Consider the following 15,045-nt stretch of genomic DNA (forward strand, 5'->3'; position numbering starts at 1 on the left):
CTAGAAGTCATTTTGTAGCATCCTAACTTCAATTCTTAGCCTTAGGAAGTGATTAGGGCAACATATCACCCCTTTATAGGGTTTACGGTTTTTGGACCATATGTCCTTGGGTTTACGGTAGTAAACCTTTTGGTTTATGGTCAAATGATGTTTTCAAGTCCTAAACACTTCCGAGTAAAGGTCTATGCTAGTTTCTAAGCTTAAGGAAAAAGTTATGGGGCATTATAACCCTCATTGGGGTGTTTACGGTTTTGGAGCTCCCCAAACCGTAAACACATAAACATGGGACATTTTTGCTGTTTTCTTGTGCTAAACACATCCAAGGAAGGTTCTATGTTTGTTTCTAAGGTTTGGCAAGAGTTTAGGGGCACTTTGGCAACCTTTAGCACCCTTATTAGGGTTTACGGTCCAATGAGATTATTGGACCGTAAACACTAGTTCCTTGTGATATTTGGGTGTTTTCTTGATGCTCTTAAGGTCTAGACATGTCAAGGGTTGCTTCTAAGCTTGTTCAAAGGTCTAGAGGGACATTGGGCACATTTTTTCCACATTTTTAGTGTTCACGGTCCAAGAAGATCTTGGGCCGTGAACACCTTTTCCTTGGGATTTTTGAGTGATTTCATGATGTTTAACACTTGATCTAAACATATTAGGGCTAGAAACACTTACAAGTTGAAGATCTTGAAGAAAAACGGGATGATACTTGAGAGAGAAATAGCTTTAGTCTTTGGAAATGTGAAAAAGTGAATAAAATATCTAAGTCTCACTTAAATAGCCTTTAGGGTTTACGGTCTCAATTCCATTTTGGACCGTAAACTCCAAACTCTTGAAGTTTTGGGCACTTATTGCTACATAATAAACCCTAGGGTATCCACTCTCCTGATATCTTCTGAAGCACTAACTTTAAAACACTCAAACTTATTCCAAAAAGTTTGAAAGTTAGCAGAAATAGTTTTGACTCATAGTGAAGTGGATGGTTGTACATAATAGAAATTTTTGGGTTGTCACACTTATCATTCACATTTGTACTCATTTCTCTGATCCTCTTGTATTCACTGATAAGCAATACAATGAGCCAACCAAATTTTATTTAGATATTATGTCTAAATCTATTCTTACTCTGATTACGTTTCAATACTCGATTCAATCATCACTACAGTTGGTATCAGAGCATGAATCATACTGTTTTGGTCTGCTTTTCATCTATTTCAAAAGTTTTTTGAATCTCGTTCTAGATTCAAAAGTTTCCGCACTTTTGATTCTGAAAATCTCTGTAAAACTTTAGTTTTGATTTGATTATGCATTTCGATTGTTTAACCAAGTGTGTGTTATTGATTTCCTGGTTGATTCATATTGTTATCTTCAAATTTCTCAAGCTTTTCTCTAAATTTGTCTGTACATCTATGGCGAACTTCAGTATGAATATCATGACTTCCTCTTCTTACCCTTCCCTTGCCCAATAGCCAAGACTGGGCGGCAACAACAGGAGTTGATGCAACAGATTTGTCCTTCAGGTTGCTCTCAGCAGTCCTCAACAAGCCTTGAAGCTTGCTCAAAGTGACCTCCTCCTTGTTCATGTGGTAGTTCATGCGGAACTGGTTGTAACAAGGAGGTAAGTAATGAAGAATGATATCAATCGCCAACTCCTTATCGAAGTTAACATTTAACTTCAGCAGCCGATTGACATATCTCTGCATCTTCTGCAGGTGAGCCGTGGCAGACTCTCCGTCCCTCATCTTGGCAGTGATCATCGAAGTGATGATCTCGTACCTCTCCTACCTGGCACTTTGGTGGTGCTTGTCTAGTAAATCCTGGTGCATCTCATAGGGATAGAAGTCCTGTAGGACTTTTGGATTTCTGTAGTCATGGTCACAAGCATGATGCAATGGACTTTCATAGCATCGTGCTCATGTGCCTCAAAGGAAACGATCTCCTCGTGAGTAGCAGTGTTGACATCCACTTCTTTCAGCTCCTTGTCGAGGACATACTCCTTGTCCTCATAGCGGGTAACCATTCGAATGTTGCAGATCCAATCATTAAAATTGGTCTCATCGAAAATCACCCTCCCACACAAATTCATGAGTGACAATGAGCCGGAAGTGTTGTTGTTCGAGGTAGACATCTGAAAAAGAAAAGAGATAAAGTTTGATTAGATAAGAATCCCCAATTCAACACCAAAAGAGAAATCAGGGCTAGGATCCAACAACATTATTTACAATTTAGAAGAGGGATGTCGTAATCTAAACAACAAATAATTTGAAAGTAGGTGAATGAGGATTCACTAATTTCCACCATGAAAAAAAAATAAGTTTTATTTGTATTGAAAACTCCTAGATCTTTTGAGATTCATTAAACTTTTCAATGGCATCTTTAAATCTCGATATGTCCTTCAAATTTGTGACGGGGATACCGAGAATCACAAACAAGGTGTGAATAACCATACAAATGTACTTGGTTCCCTTAATGTTACAGTCACCTAATCAATGTGTCGGTTAGCGACACACGCTCCATTGATCTATGACAAACATCGAGTCACCCTTTTCCACCTTTGCTAGACCCAAATTAGTGTGTTGGTTAACCACACACGGTCCACTAACATCTTGGCAAGGTTGCAAAGTGTAATTTTATGGAATAGCATCATCTTTACATTCTTCTTAAAGTAACTACGATTGAGAATTTTATAAAAGTATTTAGTTACTTTATTAACCATTATACTTTTAATGAGGAATTAGTTGCCCTATCCTACCCGTTCGGCTAACGACCCACCACCAATCAAGGAAGCGGTGGGTGAGAGTGGACACCCATTAAACTGTCATTTTATAGGCAACAACCTTATACCCCTTTTATAGATCGGCTTCGTGAATGAGACATACTAACGGTAAGACTAGCTTTATCTTATATATATATATATATATATATATATATATATATATATATATATATATATATATATATATATATATATAAATCTTATAATATTATAATAGTATAAGGGTTAAATTTTAAACTTGTAAAATTATAGTGTTTGGAATTTAAATATTTCAAATTAAAACTTTTAATTAAAATTTTAAATCTCAAAACTTGAGAGCAAGTTTTAAAACTTTTCAAAATATCTTTTAGATCAAATTTGAAAATTATTAAATAATCATATTATTAATATTCATCACATAATTTGACCTAATATTTTCCATACAAGATAATTCAATTCAATTTACAAATAATCAATATTTATCTTATAAAACAAGTAATTATCTTAAATTGACAATTATCCATTAATTTGACTTGGATATCAATTACCATAACAAAAAAAATCTTATTTTAATTTGAAATTTTTTTATGGTAATTATCCAAAGCAAATCAACGCAGAAAATTCGGAATCCAACAAACAGTTGTGCTCACATCGTGACCTTCTCTAGTCATGTCGTGAGTCTCATCAAAAACAGAAAAACGAATTTTACGGCTTTGAACAATAAACTTTGCATCAAATACATTAGAATAAACATCCTAGGCTTTGATACCACTGATGGATTTTAAGCAAAACAACATTCCTATGGTGTTTATGCAAACCCTAATGATTGGATCTAGTTTTTCTAATTGTACATGCAAAATTGTCCAAGAGTTGCAAAACCCTAATCTAGCATATCACAAAATCGAAATCATGTCTAATAAACTAGTTAGAACATTACCTTTGATTGTTGCTTGAAGATCTTGAGCCTTTGAGAACCTTAGCACCTCAAATGTTGTGCCTCTAATAGATCACAAACACCAAAAAAATTGGAGAAGGCAAGAGAGAGAGAGAGTGGAGAGTTAATTTTCAGCTCTTGGACTCTTCTTAGGGTTGCGGTAGCCGAAAATTAGATGCATAGGGGTTCCTTTTATAGGTGAGGAAGTAGGGTTTTAGTCCAAGATCTCATCCAGTTGCTTAGGCTCTAAGCAGCCCATGAGAATCTTTTAGAAATCCTCCTTGGACTAAATCTTATGGGCTATCCATAAGGATTTCGTCAACTCCCTATCTTTCGGGTTTCCTTAGCCGTCAATGTAATTATCTTATAGTTGCAATTTCAGTCCCCTTAGTTTAATTACTCTCTTTTGTTCACAAAATTAATTCTTAATTAACTATTGACCAATATTAATTAAACAAATATGATTTATCCTTTAATATATTATTCATATAATATATTAATAAACCATAATAACCTCTTTCTTTATTATTCATCCAGTCAAGTTGCTTTGGTGAAGGCAACCTAAAAGGACCATGCTACAACTAGGTCAAGTACATACCAAATATAGTATGGACTTAGACACTAATCCAACAATGTCATGATCCAAGCATGCATGTTATTCTTATCTATGGTCCTTTCTTTGTGAAACAGATCATTTCCAATGATGCTCATTTCACAATTCCAAATCATTGTTATAAGTGTAACAATATATGCTAATTGGCTAAGTAGAGTAGTACGTATGCTAGTTGTATTTGTGATGCTTGCATGGAAGACCAGGAGGTGGCTCTTGGAACTTGTTTGTAAGACCTAGGGGTGGCCCCCAAGTTGGCAAGAAAGACCGTGAGGCGGCCCGTGACATAATGGCAAGACTATGTGCAATATATAATACCTTTTATTGATTATGATATATGTATGACTCATGGTTATGTATGGCATGTATGGATTAGTTGATATGTATGGTATGTGGTATTTGTGGAACTCACTAAGCTTCATGCTTACGGTTTTCAGTTTTGGTTTCAGGTACCTCCAATTTTCAAATAAAAGAGCTCGGAACGATTGCAGCGCATACACTTATGTTTCTGCAATATGTGATTTCTGGGAATGAACTCTGATAAATGTTTTACTTGCAATGTTTTTCAATGTGTAAACCAAGTTACAAATGTGTTTTAGTTATATTAAAAATTGGAATTTTTGGTCATGAATTTTGGGATGTTATGTCACACCCCCAAACCAGACGGCAGAAACGTCCAGGGGTGGAGGACTTCATTTGTAGTATCACAACACATGCATCATAGTAATCAAAGTACAAACAACCATTTTATTTAAAAGTATAAGTATTTACATGTGTTCAATCATTGTATATTGAAACCAAAATAGTTATACAAAAGAAGAAGATATAACTCATAATGACTCCATCTTCTCAAAAAGTTTGGGGAGTACCTGTTATTATTTCCCTGAGAATACAAGTAATTTGAAAAGAGAGTATAACAATAAGTTGAGTGAGTACATAAATCTTTATGTTTGAAAGGGTGTCTTTGTATCTTGATTGTGAAAACTGTTCCAGAAAATCCCATATTTTCTGTTGTATATGAAAAGTAGTTTTATTCCCATAAAACCGTTCTATTTTGTAAACCAATGTTCTGTATTTGTAAAACTTGTAACTGAGAGTGTGCCTGGCTTCACTAGCTATTATTGAAAACTGTAGTATACCATTGTACTTTGTATTTTGTAAACCGGTACTTTGAAGATGTACTTACGTTTAGTTGTTTATACACTAACGTGTTGTTAATATCTTTTTAATGACTTATTATAACCATACTAAGACATGAATGCCTGAAACAAACGCCTTGTGAGTGTTTAAACTGTTGATAACAATTGACACTCATTGGCGTATATGCCTGACTGTAGCTAGCAGCCTGAGTGCGGGGTTGTCAATCCCGATATAGATCTACACACAACTTGTTTTGATCCTCGGGCTGGAGATTCTGGTTATAATGTCAGGACTTTACCTTGGTTGTCTAAAATAAATTAAACAAACTGAATTGAATGTCTCATAAAAAGCATATAAACGTTACATGTATATTACATATGAAAACCCAATCATTCTGAAATAAATGATTGACAGTATGTTCTTGAATTAGTATTCCGAACATGTATATGACAAGTGTAAACCCTTGTTTTGTTTTGAATCAAAACCCTTGTTTTATGTAAAACATTGTATTCTAGTGTACTTGAATCATGAATAATTGTTCTATGTATCATAAGTTATACCTATTACAATTTATATTTAATTTATGAATTGGTAAATAACTATTTTTGCATGTAATCCTTTGCTCAACATGTTACAAAGGGTAATTAAACTGATGAAATAACTTTTATATTTATATACATATACAATTTTATATATAAGTAAAATTTAAACGACCTTCGGATAAATAACCGGTACTATAAGTCCACATCCAAACAAGGAAAAGGACCTAGAATGAGTTATTAGTCCTAAGCCTTTTAAATCTTATATATATATATATATATATATATACACACACACACACACACAAGGAAAAGGACCTATATATACACACACACACACACACACAAATATGAATATTTGGGAAAAATATAAGTTTATAAAAGAGTTCAATATTTGGAGTATTTCTGATGCTTTAAAATAGTTTTATCGTGATTTGAAATCATTTATTTATAACACAAAGTTCTTGTGTTATACTTGTATTTCCCCCCTTAAAACAGTAGAAATTATGAAAATACGAGGGTCACTTGATAGATGGTGAATCGGACAGAGTTTCATTTCACGAAAAAGAGTTTATTTATCGAGAAACCGGCTCAAATCAGGCAGAGTTTTGATAGGAGAGAGGTTACTTCTCGGGAATCTTGGGGCTTCGCGGCTTACTTCGGGCTTGAGTCTTGATACCGAGGCTTTAGGGGTTGTATATGAGCTTATGGAAGTGGAAAATATGAAAGAGGGTGAAATTTAGGGTGAAAAGTGTAAAAAAATCTAGAACCCTCGCATGCCTTATATAGGCCGAAGCCTTGGATCTGAGGCTTATGCAAGGCTAACAGCTTGCGAAGGGAGTCAGCTTCGGTTCGGAGGTGGTAGGCTCGGATTGGACCAGACCTTGGTCCAATGGGAAGAACACACGTGTGAAGGGCGCATCCGAGGGGCGTGCGAGGGTGAGGTCCGGTGTGTCTCATGCGAGGTTGTACGAGTGGGATTGGTCCGCGGAGTTGATCGAATCAGGAGGTGACACACGAGGCTGTGGTCCAATCAGAAGACGCCACGTGGAGGCTCGCATGCGAGGGTGACATGGCAGTTACTGTTCATGTGAAATTTCCCGATTTTTCTTATTTTTCTTTATTTTTGTGCCAAAAACTTGTAAAATTCATAACGTTTGCATATGAACTCCGTTTTGACGTTCTTTATATGCACGCGTAGGTAAAATTATACTCTACGACTTTCGTTTAGACTTGTCGGCTAATTTTGATTTTATTTTTAATATTATTATTTTGAACAGACCAAGACATGAAAATCCGTTTAAAATTCATAACTTCTTTATCCGACATCCATTTTTGTCTGTCTTTTTACCGTTGTACTACTAATGAAGATACCTTCAATTCTCGTTTAGGTTGTGTTGGCTAAAAACCACTCGATCTTTATTTCGAGTTTTTAGCTGTACACTACTATACTGAAACTTAGAAAAATCATAACTTCGTCACACGAAGTCAGATTTTGGCGTTCTTTTTATGAAAGTTCCCGGTTTAACATAAACTACAACTTTCGTTTAGATTGTTAAGGCTAAAAAGCCTTTTTATTACAAATTTAGTTTTTACACTGAACAATGTTTTGACGGTTTTGTCGCGAATTTTCGATTGGTCATAACTTCTTCGTTATAACTCGAATTTTTGTGTTCTTTATATTTTTGTAAACCTTGTTACAAAATCTATCACTTGGTTCATCCCAATTGAGATTAATTAATAATTTATTTTTGAGGGTCAATTATGTAAATATACACAGTATGCTTAAATTTCTCTTTATTAATTTAAAAAGAAGTACAAACTGACCTACACTATTACATAGGTTTGAAATAACGGTTTGTTACATGTTACACGAATGAAGAAAATAACCAAGATAAGAAAAAGGAAAACCGCACAACATTTCGAGAGTTCTATTGGATCCAGCAAGATTTGAATATATATATATATATATATATATATATATATATATATATATATATATATATATATATATATATATATATATATATATATATATATATATATATATATATATATATATATATACTATTCACTCTATTATTGATTGACATGAACACGGTTATGTTAAACATTTGTTAGTATTCATGTAATTTATGAGATTTCCATTCATTTGTAACTTAATTATATATTTTTATTTTGATTTGTAAATATTATACTAAAATGTTTTATTTATATGAAAGTGTTCGACATATGCAAAAACTTTACAAAATAAATAAAATAATATTGTTTTTAAACTTATATCTTATAATTAGTAAGTACTCAAATACTAATAATATAAATTGTGAATACTGGATAATTCAATAGGTTTTAACTAAATACTTTTACAAATGGCTATTTTATTTATTAAGATATTAAATTAATTGCCACAAATATCATGCACATAAAATTTATTTTATTTATATATGTTTAAAACATATGTTATCTTATTAAATTTCAAGTAATATGGTTTAAAAATAATAATTATTTTTTACAATACTATTTGACAATTAAAATTCAAGTAATAGGGTTTAAGAATGATAATTATTTTTACAATACTATTTCACAATGTTCATTTCATGCTTAATAAAAATTTCTTAAATACTAACGAATTGTTAAGATATTTAGTTTATTATGACAAATATCATTCATTTTATTTTAGTAATCGTTTGGAGTAATAAGGATGATTTTGATATCTATCGTGAATGAGAATCTAATTTCACCTTATTCGGTGTATAGATAAAAAATGGTGAGAACAAGGAGTGGAGTTGGAAATGCTGATGAAAACAGGAACCAAATACCTGTGATAGAACAAGTAGTTGTTGCAGCAGCAGCACCTGAGCCAATGACTATGGCTGATGTGCAAATGATGATTCAGACTATGTTGCAGCAGCAACACCCGATCGGAGTGATGGATTGGATCTCCGAAATGGAGTTAGCCTTCATGACTTATGGCTGCAGAGACAAGTTGCAGACTACCTTTGCAGTGCGTCAGTTCCGAGGTGGAGGCGTTCGTTGGTGGAACACTCTAGGGAAGACTTTAAGCCCTAATGAGCCACTGCAACTAACATGGGCAGAGTTCTTGGTGCAGTTCAAGCGCAAGTTCTGTTCGGCCCAAAATTTGTTGGAGTTGGAAAACAAGTTTCTGACATTGACAAAGGGCAACATGTCGGTCTACGATTACACTGACGCTTTCACAGACACGATGGAGTTTGCTTTGCGCATCGTTCCAGATGAGCTGATAAAGGTTGACCGATACGCAAAAGGACTCCCATGGGAGTACGCGGTGCCAGTGCGTCAGGCACCTACTCTAGAGGCAGCTATTTGGGTTGGCAAGTCTATTGATGACATGATCAAGGGAGAACCGCCGACAAGGTTGAAGTTGGCAAAAAGAGAAAATTTGAAGGAACATCAGGTTCCAGTAAGAAAAGTAAATTTTCGAAGTCTACTTCGAAGAAGTTTGGAGGAAAAGGAGGCAAAGCGAAATGGTGCGAGAAGTGCAAGAAAAAGAACTTTAGGAAATGTAGTGAGGAGGTGACTTGCTACAAGTGTGGAAAAATGGGGCATTATGCCAACGAGTGTCCGTCCAACAAGAGGATGTGCTTTGGTTGTAACGAGGAAGGGCACATTTTGAAAGACTATCCAAAGAAGAAGGATGCAACTAAGCCTAACATTCCACCAAAGCCGAAGGCGAGAGCCTTTCAGATGACACTTGAGGATGCGAAGGATGAAGCTGATGTTGCTTCAGGTACCTTTCTCGTAAACGAATTACCTGCTCAAATTTTGTTTGATTCTGGAGCCAACTACTCTTTTATTTCACATGAGTTTGGTAGAAAACTAGCTTTGCCTATTGATAGACTTGATAATGCTTTATTAGTCGAAGTTGCTAGTGGCAAGTTTGTACCTATTAGCCATCGCATGAAAAATATCTTCATTGACTTGAATATGAATAAGTTCCACGAGGAATTATTGCCTATAGAACTAAATGGTTTCGACATCGTTCTGGGAATGGATTGGCTTAGCGCCAATGATGCCGAAATATTATGTAGAAAGAAGATAGTAAAAGTAAACCCGCTAGGGAAAGATTCATTTATGGTGTACGGGGACAAACCCGAGTAAATTATGGAATCATTTCCCTAATGAAACCCAGAAATTGTTTGACCAAGGGATGTACATCATATTTAGCATTCGTGATTGATGCTAAGAAGGAAAAGAAGGTGATGCACAGTATTCCAGTGGTGTGTGATTATCCGGAAGTATTTCCCGAAGATCTTCCTGGATTACCACCTGATAGACAAGTGGAGTTCAGAATAGACTTGTTACCAGGAACCACACCAATAGCAAAAGCACCGTACCCATTAGCACCAACGGAGATGAAGGAGTTGATGATGCAACTTCAGGAGTTATTAGACAAAGGTTTCATTAGACCTAGTTCATTACCCTGAGGAGCTCCGATGTTATTCGTAAAGAAGAAAGACGGGAGCATGAGAATGTGCATTGATTACAGAGAGCTGAATAAGTCAACGATAAAGAATAGATATCCATTGCCAAGAATTGATGACCTGTTCCATCAGCTGCAAGGCTCGAGTTATTTTTTAAAGATCGACCTAAGGTCAGGATATCATTAGCTGAAAGTAAGAGACCAGGATATCGAGAAGACTACATTCAGAACACGATATGGACACTATGAGTTCTTGGTTATGTCGTTTGGACTAACTAATGCTCCAGCAGCATTCATGGATTTAATGAACATGGTTTGCAATCAATTCCTTGATAAATTTGTGATAATGTTCATAGATGACATTCTGGTTTACTCGAAAAGCCAAGAGGAGCATGGCAGACACTCGTGAGAATTGTTAGAAGTCTTGAAGAAGGAGAAGCTGTATGTTAAGTTCTCCAAATGTTATTTTTGGATTCGTGAAGTCCAATTCTTGGGTCACGTGGTCAACCATGAAGGGATAATGGTTGATCCAGCAAAGATTGAAGCTGTGATGAAGTGGGAACAACCGAAAAGTCCCATGGAGATATGAAGCTTTTTAGGATTAGTTGGATATTACCGAAGGTTTATCCAAGGCTTTTCTTCGATTGCTACTCCATTAACAACTTTGACCCACAAAGGAGCTACTTATGCTTGGAGTGATAAGCATAAGGAAGCATTCGAGATAAAGAAGAAGCTATGCGAGGCACCGATACTTTCTCTACCCGATGGAGTTGAAGACTTCACTATCTATAGCGATGCGTCTGGGGTTGGGTTGGGTTGTGTTCTAACCCAAAGAGAAAAGGTAATTTCATATGGATCTCGACAACTGAAAGTGCATGAAAAGAACTACCCTGCTCATGATTTGGAGTTGGCCGCGGTAGTATTTGCACTGAAAATATGGAGACCTTACCTCTATGGCATGAAGTGCAAAATTTTCACTGATCATAAGAATCTCCAATATCTCTTTAATCAGAAAGAATTGAATATGAGGCAACGAAGTTGGCTAGAGTTACTTAAGGACTACGACTGCGAGATACTTTACCACCCCGGTAAAGCTAATGTTGTAGCTGATGCTCTCATTCGAAAAGTCAAAGTTGAGAGAAAAAGGCCAAGAGCGTTGAGAATTGAAGTTGTGTCGACAATTGTGGGAAGTATAAAGAAAGCTCAAGAAGAAGCTTCAGAAAAGAATGACCGAAAGGAAGAACGTTTGGGTAAAACGTTGGTGTTCGGTATAAACAGTCACAGACTGAAGGTGTTCCAAGATTGGATTTGGGTACCTAAGTCTGGAGTAATTAGAGATATTCTGATGGAAGAAGCTCACAAAACCATGTACTTGATTCATCCTGGTAGCACTAAAATGTATAGGGACCTGAAACCCTACTACTAGTGGCTGACGATGAAGCTTGATGTTGCAAAGTATGTGGCCGAGTATGTGACTTTTGCGAGGGTTAAGGCACAACATCAGAAACCATATGGGAGTTTAGAACCTTTGCCTATACCCATGGGTAAATGGGAAGATATCGCAATGGATTTTATCACTAAACTGCCCAGAACAAAGAACAATCACGACATGATTTGGGTGGTCGTTGATCGCTTCACTAAGAGTGCGCACTTCATAGCAGCCAATGAGAAATGGTATATGGATAAGCTTGCGAATTCTTACATGAAGGAAATTGTGAGGCTTCACGGTGTTCCATTAATGATTGTGTTGGATCGTGACAACCGTTTCACCTCAACGTTTTGGAAAAGTCTACATGAGGAAATGGGTACCAAGTTGTGTTTAAGTACAGCTTACCATCCACAGACTGATGGTCAGAGTGAAAGAACGATACAAACACTTGAAGATATGCTAAGAGCATGTACCCTGGAATTCCTAGGTAATTGGGATGGGCATTTACCTTTGGTAGAATTTTCCTACAATAATAGTTTCCACTTGAGCATAAAGATGACACCTTATCAAGCTTTGTACAGACATAAGTGTCGTAAACCGTCTTGTTGGTTTGAGGCTAGGGAAAAGCAGTTTATGGGGCCCGAGATGGTCCATCAAACCACTGAAAAGTTGAAAATAATTAGAGAAAGATGTTAACAGCTCAGGATCGTCAAAAGATTTATGCTAACAAGAAGCGAAGACCGATGACTTTTGAAGTTGGAGATTCGGTTTTGCTTAAATTCTCGCCGTGGAAGGGACTTATAAGATTTGGTAAAAGGGGAAAGTTGAGTCCAAGGTTTATTGGACCGTTTAAGGTTCTTTAGAGGGTTGGAAACCAATCTTACAAGCTAGAACTACCAGAAGAACTGAATGGTATTCATAACACTTTTCATGTGTGTTATTTGAGTAAGTTCACGGGAGAAGTTCCCGATATAATTCCAATTTCTGAATTAAGAATTTATGAAAACAAGAGGTTAGTTGAAGAACCAGAGGCAATTGTTGACTGAAAGACTAAGAAGCTTCGACGCAAGATGATCGAATTAGTGCTTGTCCGTTGGAAACATACGAATGGCCAAACCTCACCTGGGAAACTGAGAGTGACATGTTAAGTCGCTATCCGCATTTGTTTGTTGAGGTGTGATTCCGGGGATGGAATCATCCTAAGGGGGAGAGAATTGTAACACCCACGTTTCCAGGATAGGCATTATCATTGATGTAATAGTCTAGGTTAACCCTTGTAACTCTTTTTGAAGTATTAATGATGAAATATTTGAGTATTATGTGAATTATGTGCATTATGTGTTTATTTTCTTAATTATTTTGATTTAATAAATTAAGAATAAAATAAGCGTCAAATTTAAAGTGTTAGATAAGCCCGATATCTTTGCATAAAGATGTAGTGGTCGAAACAAGGATTTCGAAGGTATAAAGAATGCCGAAATCCGAGTTGTAACGAAGAAGTTATTATGTGTCGAAGTTTCACGACAGAACCGGCAACGCTGAATGACGTAAAAAGTGAAATTTACGTTAGAGCAATATTTAGCCTTAGTGATCTAAACGAAAGTTGTAGAGTTCGTTAAACCGAGAGCGTGCATAAAAAGAACGCCCATATCTGACTTCGTATGAGGAAGTTATGATTTTTCGAAGTTTCGACTTAGCAGTATGCAGCCCCAATACTCGATTTGAGACCGAGCGCTTTTTAGCTTAAACAATCTAAACGAGCATCGAAGATCTCATTAGTAATAGTGAAATGATAAAAAGACAGGGGAAAACGGACGTGAGATGAAGAAGTTATAAATTTATAACAGAGTTTTCCTATCCCAGCCTACTAAAAATAAATAATAAAAATAAATTCAAAATTACCCGACGGAGTCTAAACAAACGTTGCAGAACATAGTCTCACCTACACGGGGATATAAAGAACGTCGAAAACGGAGTTCGTATGAGGAAGATATGAAATTTTGAAGTTTATTAAATAATTAAAATATTAAATTTAGTTATAAATTCCGATATTATCCAAGGGGGGGGGGGGTCAGCGACCTTATCCACATTACGCCCAACGTAACTTAATTTACGCCCAGTGTAATTCGGGGTTTCAACCCCCTATAAAAGGAAGTCGAGGCTACCGAGTTTCAGTTGCTCATTTCTCTCATTCTCTTGCGTTTTTACCTTGTTTTGCGTGCAAGAAATATCCCGAAGCCTCGATATCATTCCTGAGACCTGAAGCAAGTCCTGAAGCCCCGAAGATCCTGAGAAGTAAAATTCCCGAGCCGAAGCTCTGCCCGTGAGGAGCCCGGTTTTTGTGAAGATCTTCCAGATCTGCCGAAGAATACTACTTCTACAAGCCGTAGTGCTGTCCGATCATCTTCTGATCAGGTGAGTGTGTAGTTACTTTCTTCTAACGCATAATTATAAAGTATTTTATACAAAATACGTGTTATGTTTATACTTTGTTGTTATATGTGTGAATGTATATTCACTTTCTTCTATCTCATAGATATGATTTATTCTCTATGAAATACATGTTATATGTATGTGTCTCATTTTTTGTTTGGAATATGTATTGAATAAGAATGTTATATAGGTTTTAAACTATATATAAAAACATATATTTTTATCTACTAATATGTTGGGTATAACATGGGTAGATAGTCAATGTGTGATAAACAGATGAGAGGTCTCGATGTTGCTTTTTTTATTCAGTCATCTAGCGAAGTTTAGATGATGACCACAGACTTTTCTAGACAGTCCTGTGGAACGCTAGCAGGCTCGCCACCTGTAGGTGTTAATGAACTTCGGTGTTCATTCGATGTACTCCATCCCCATCATGGTTGCCTTATTTGACATATATATTGTTGGGAAACCCCCGAATGCATGTGTTGTCGCCCCGATGAAATATTTTTAGAGTAGGTCCCTTGTGTTAGTTGTCTTAGGGACGTAAAGTGAGAATAACAAGAATGGGTAATTGGGTTATTGTTGGTTGGTAAAAACTAAATTTAATTATTTATTGTGGGTTGAAAATCCTATATGCTCACCAGGCTCCCAAGCCTGACCCACTAAGTTTCTTTGTATTACAGGTAGTGGCGCCAGAGCATATGTTGGATGATTTGTCAGGATATTTTGGATTATAGACAATTTGTTGTAAA

The sequence above is a fragment of the Lactuca saligna genome, chromosome 7 (genome assembly GCF_052625555.1).
Source record: "Lactuca saligna cultivar CGN05327 chromosome 7, ASM5262555v1, whole genome shotgun sequence".
Lineage (NCBI taxonomy): Eukaryota > Viridiplantae > Streptophyta > Magnoliopsida > Asterales > Asteraceae > Lactuca > Lactuca saligna.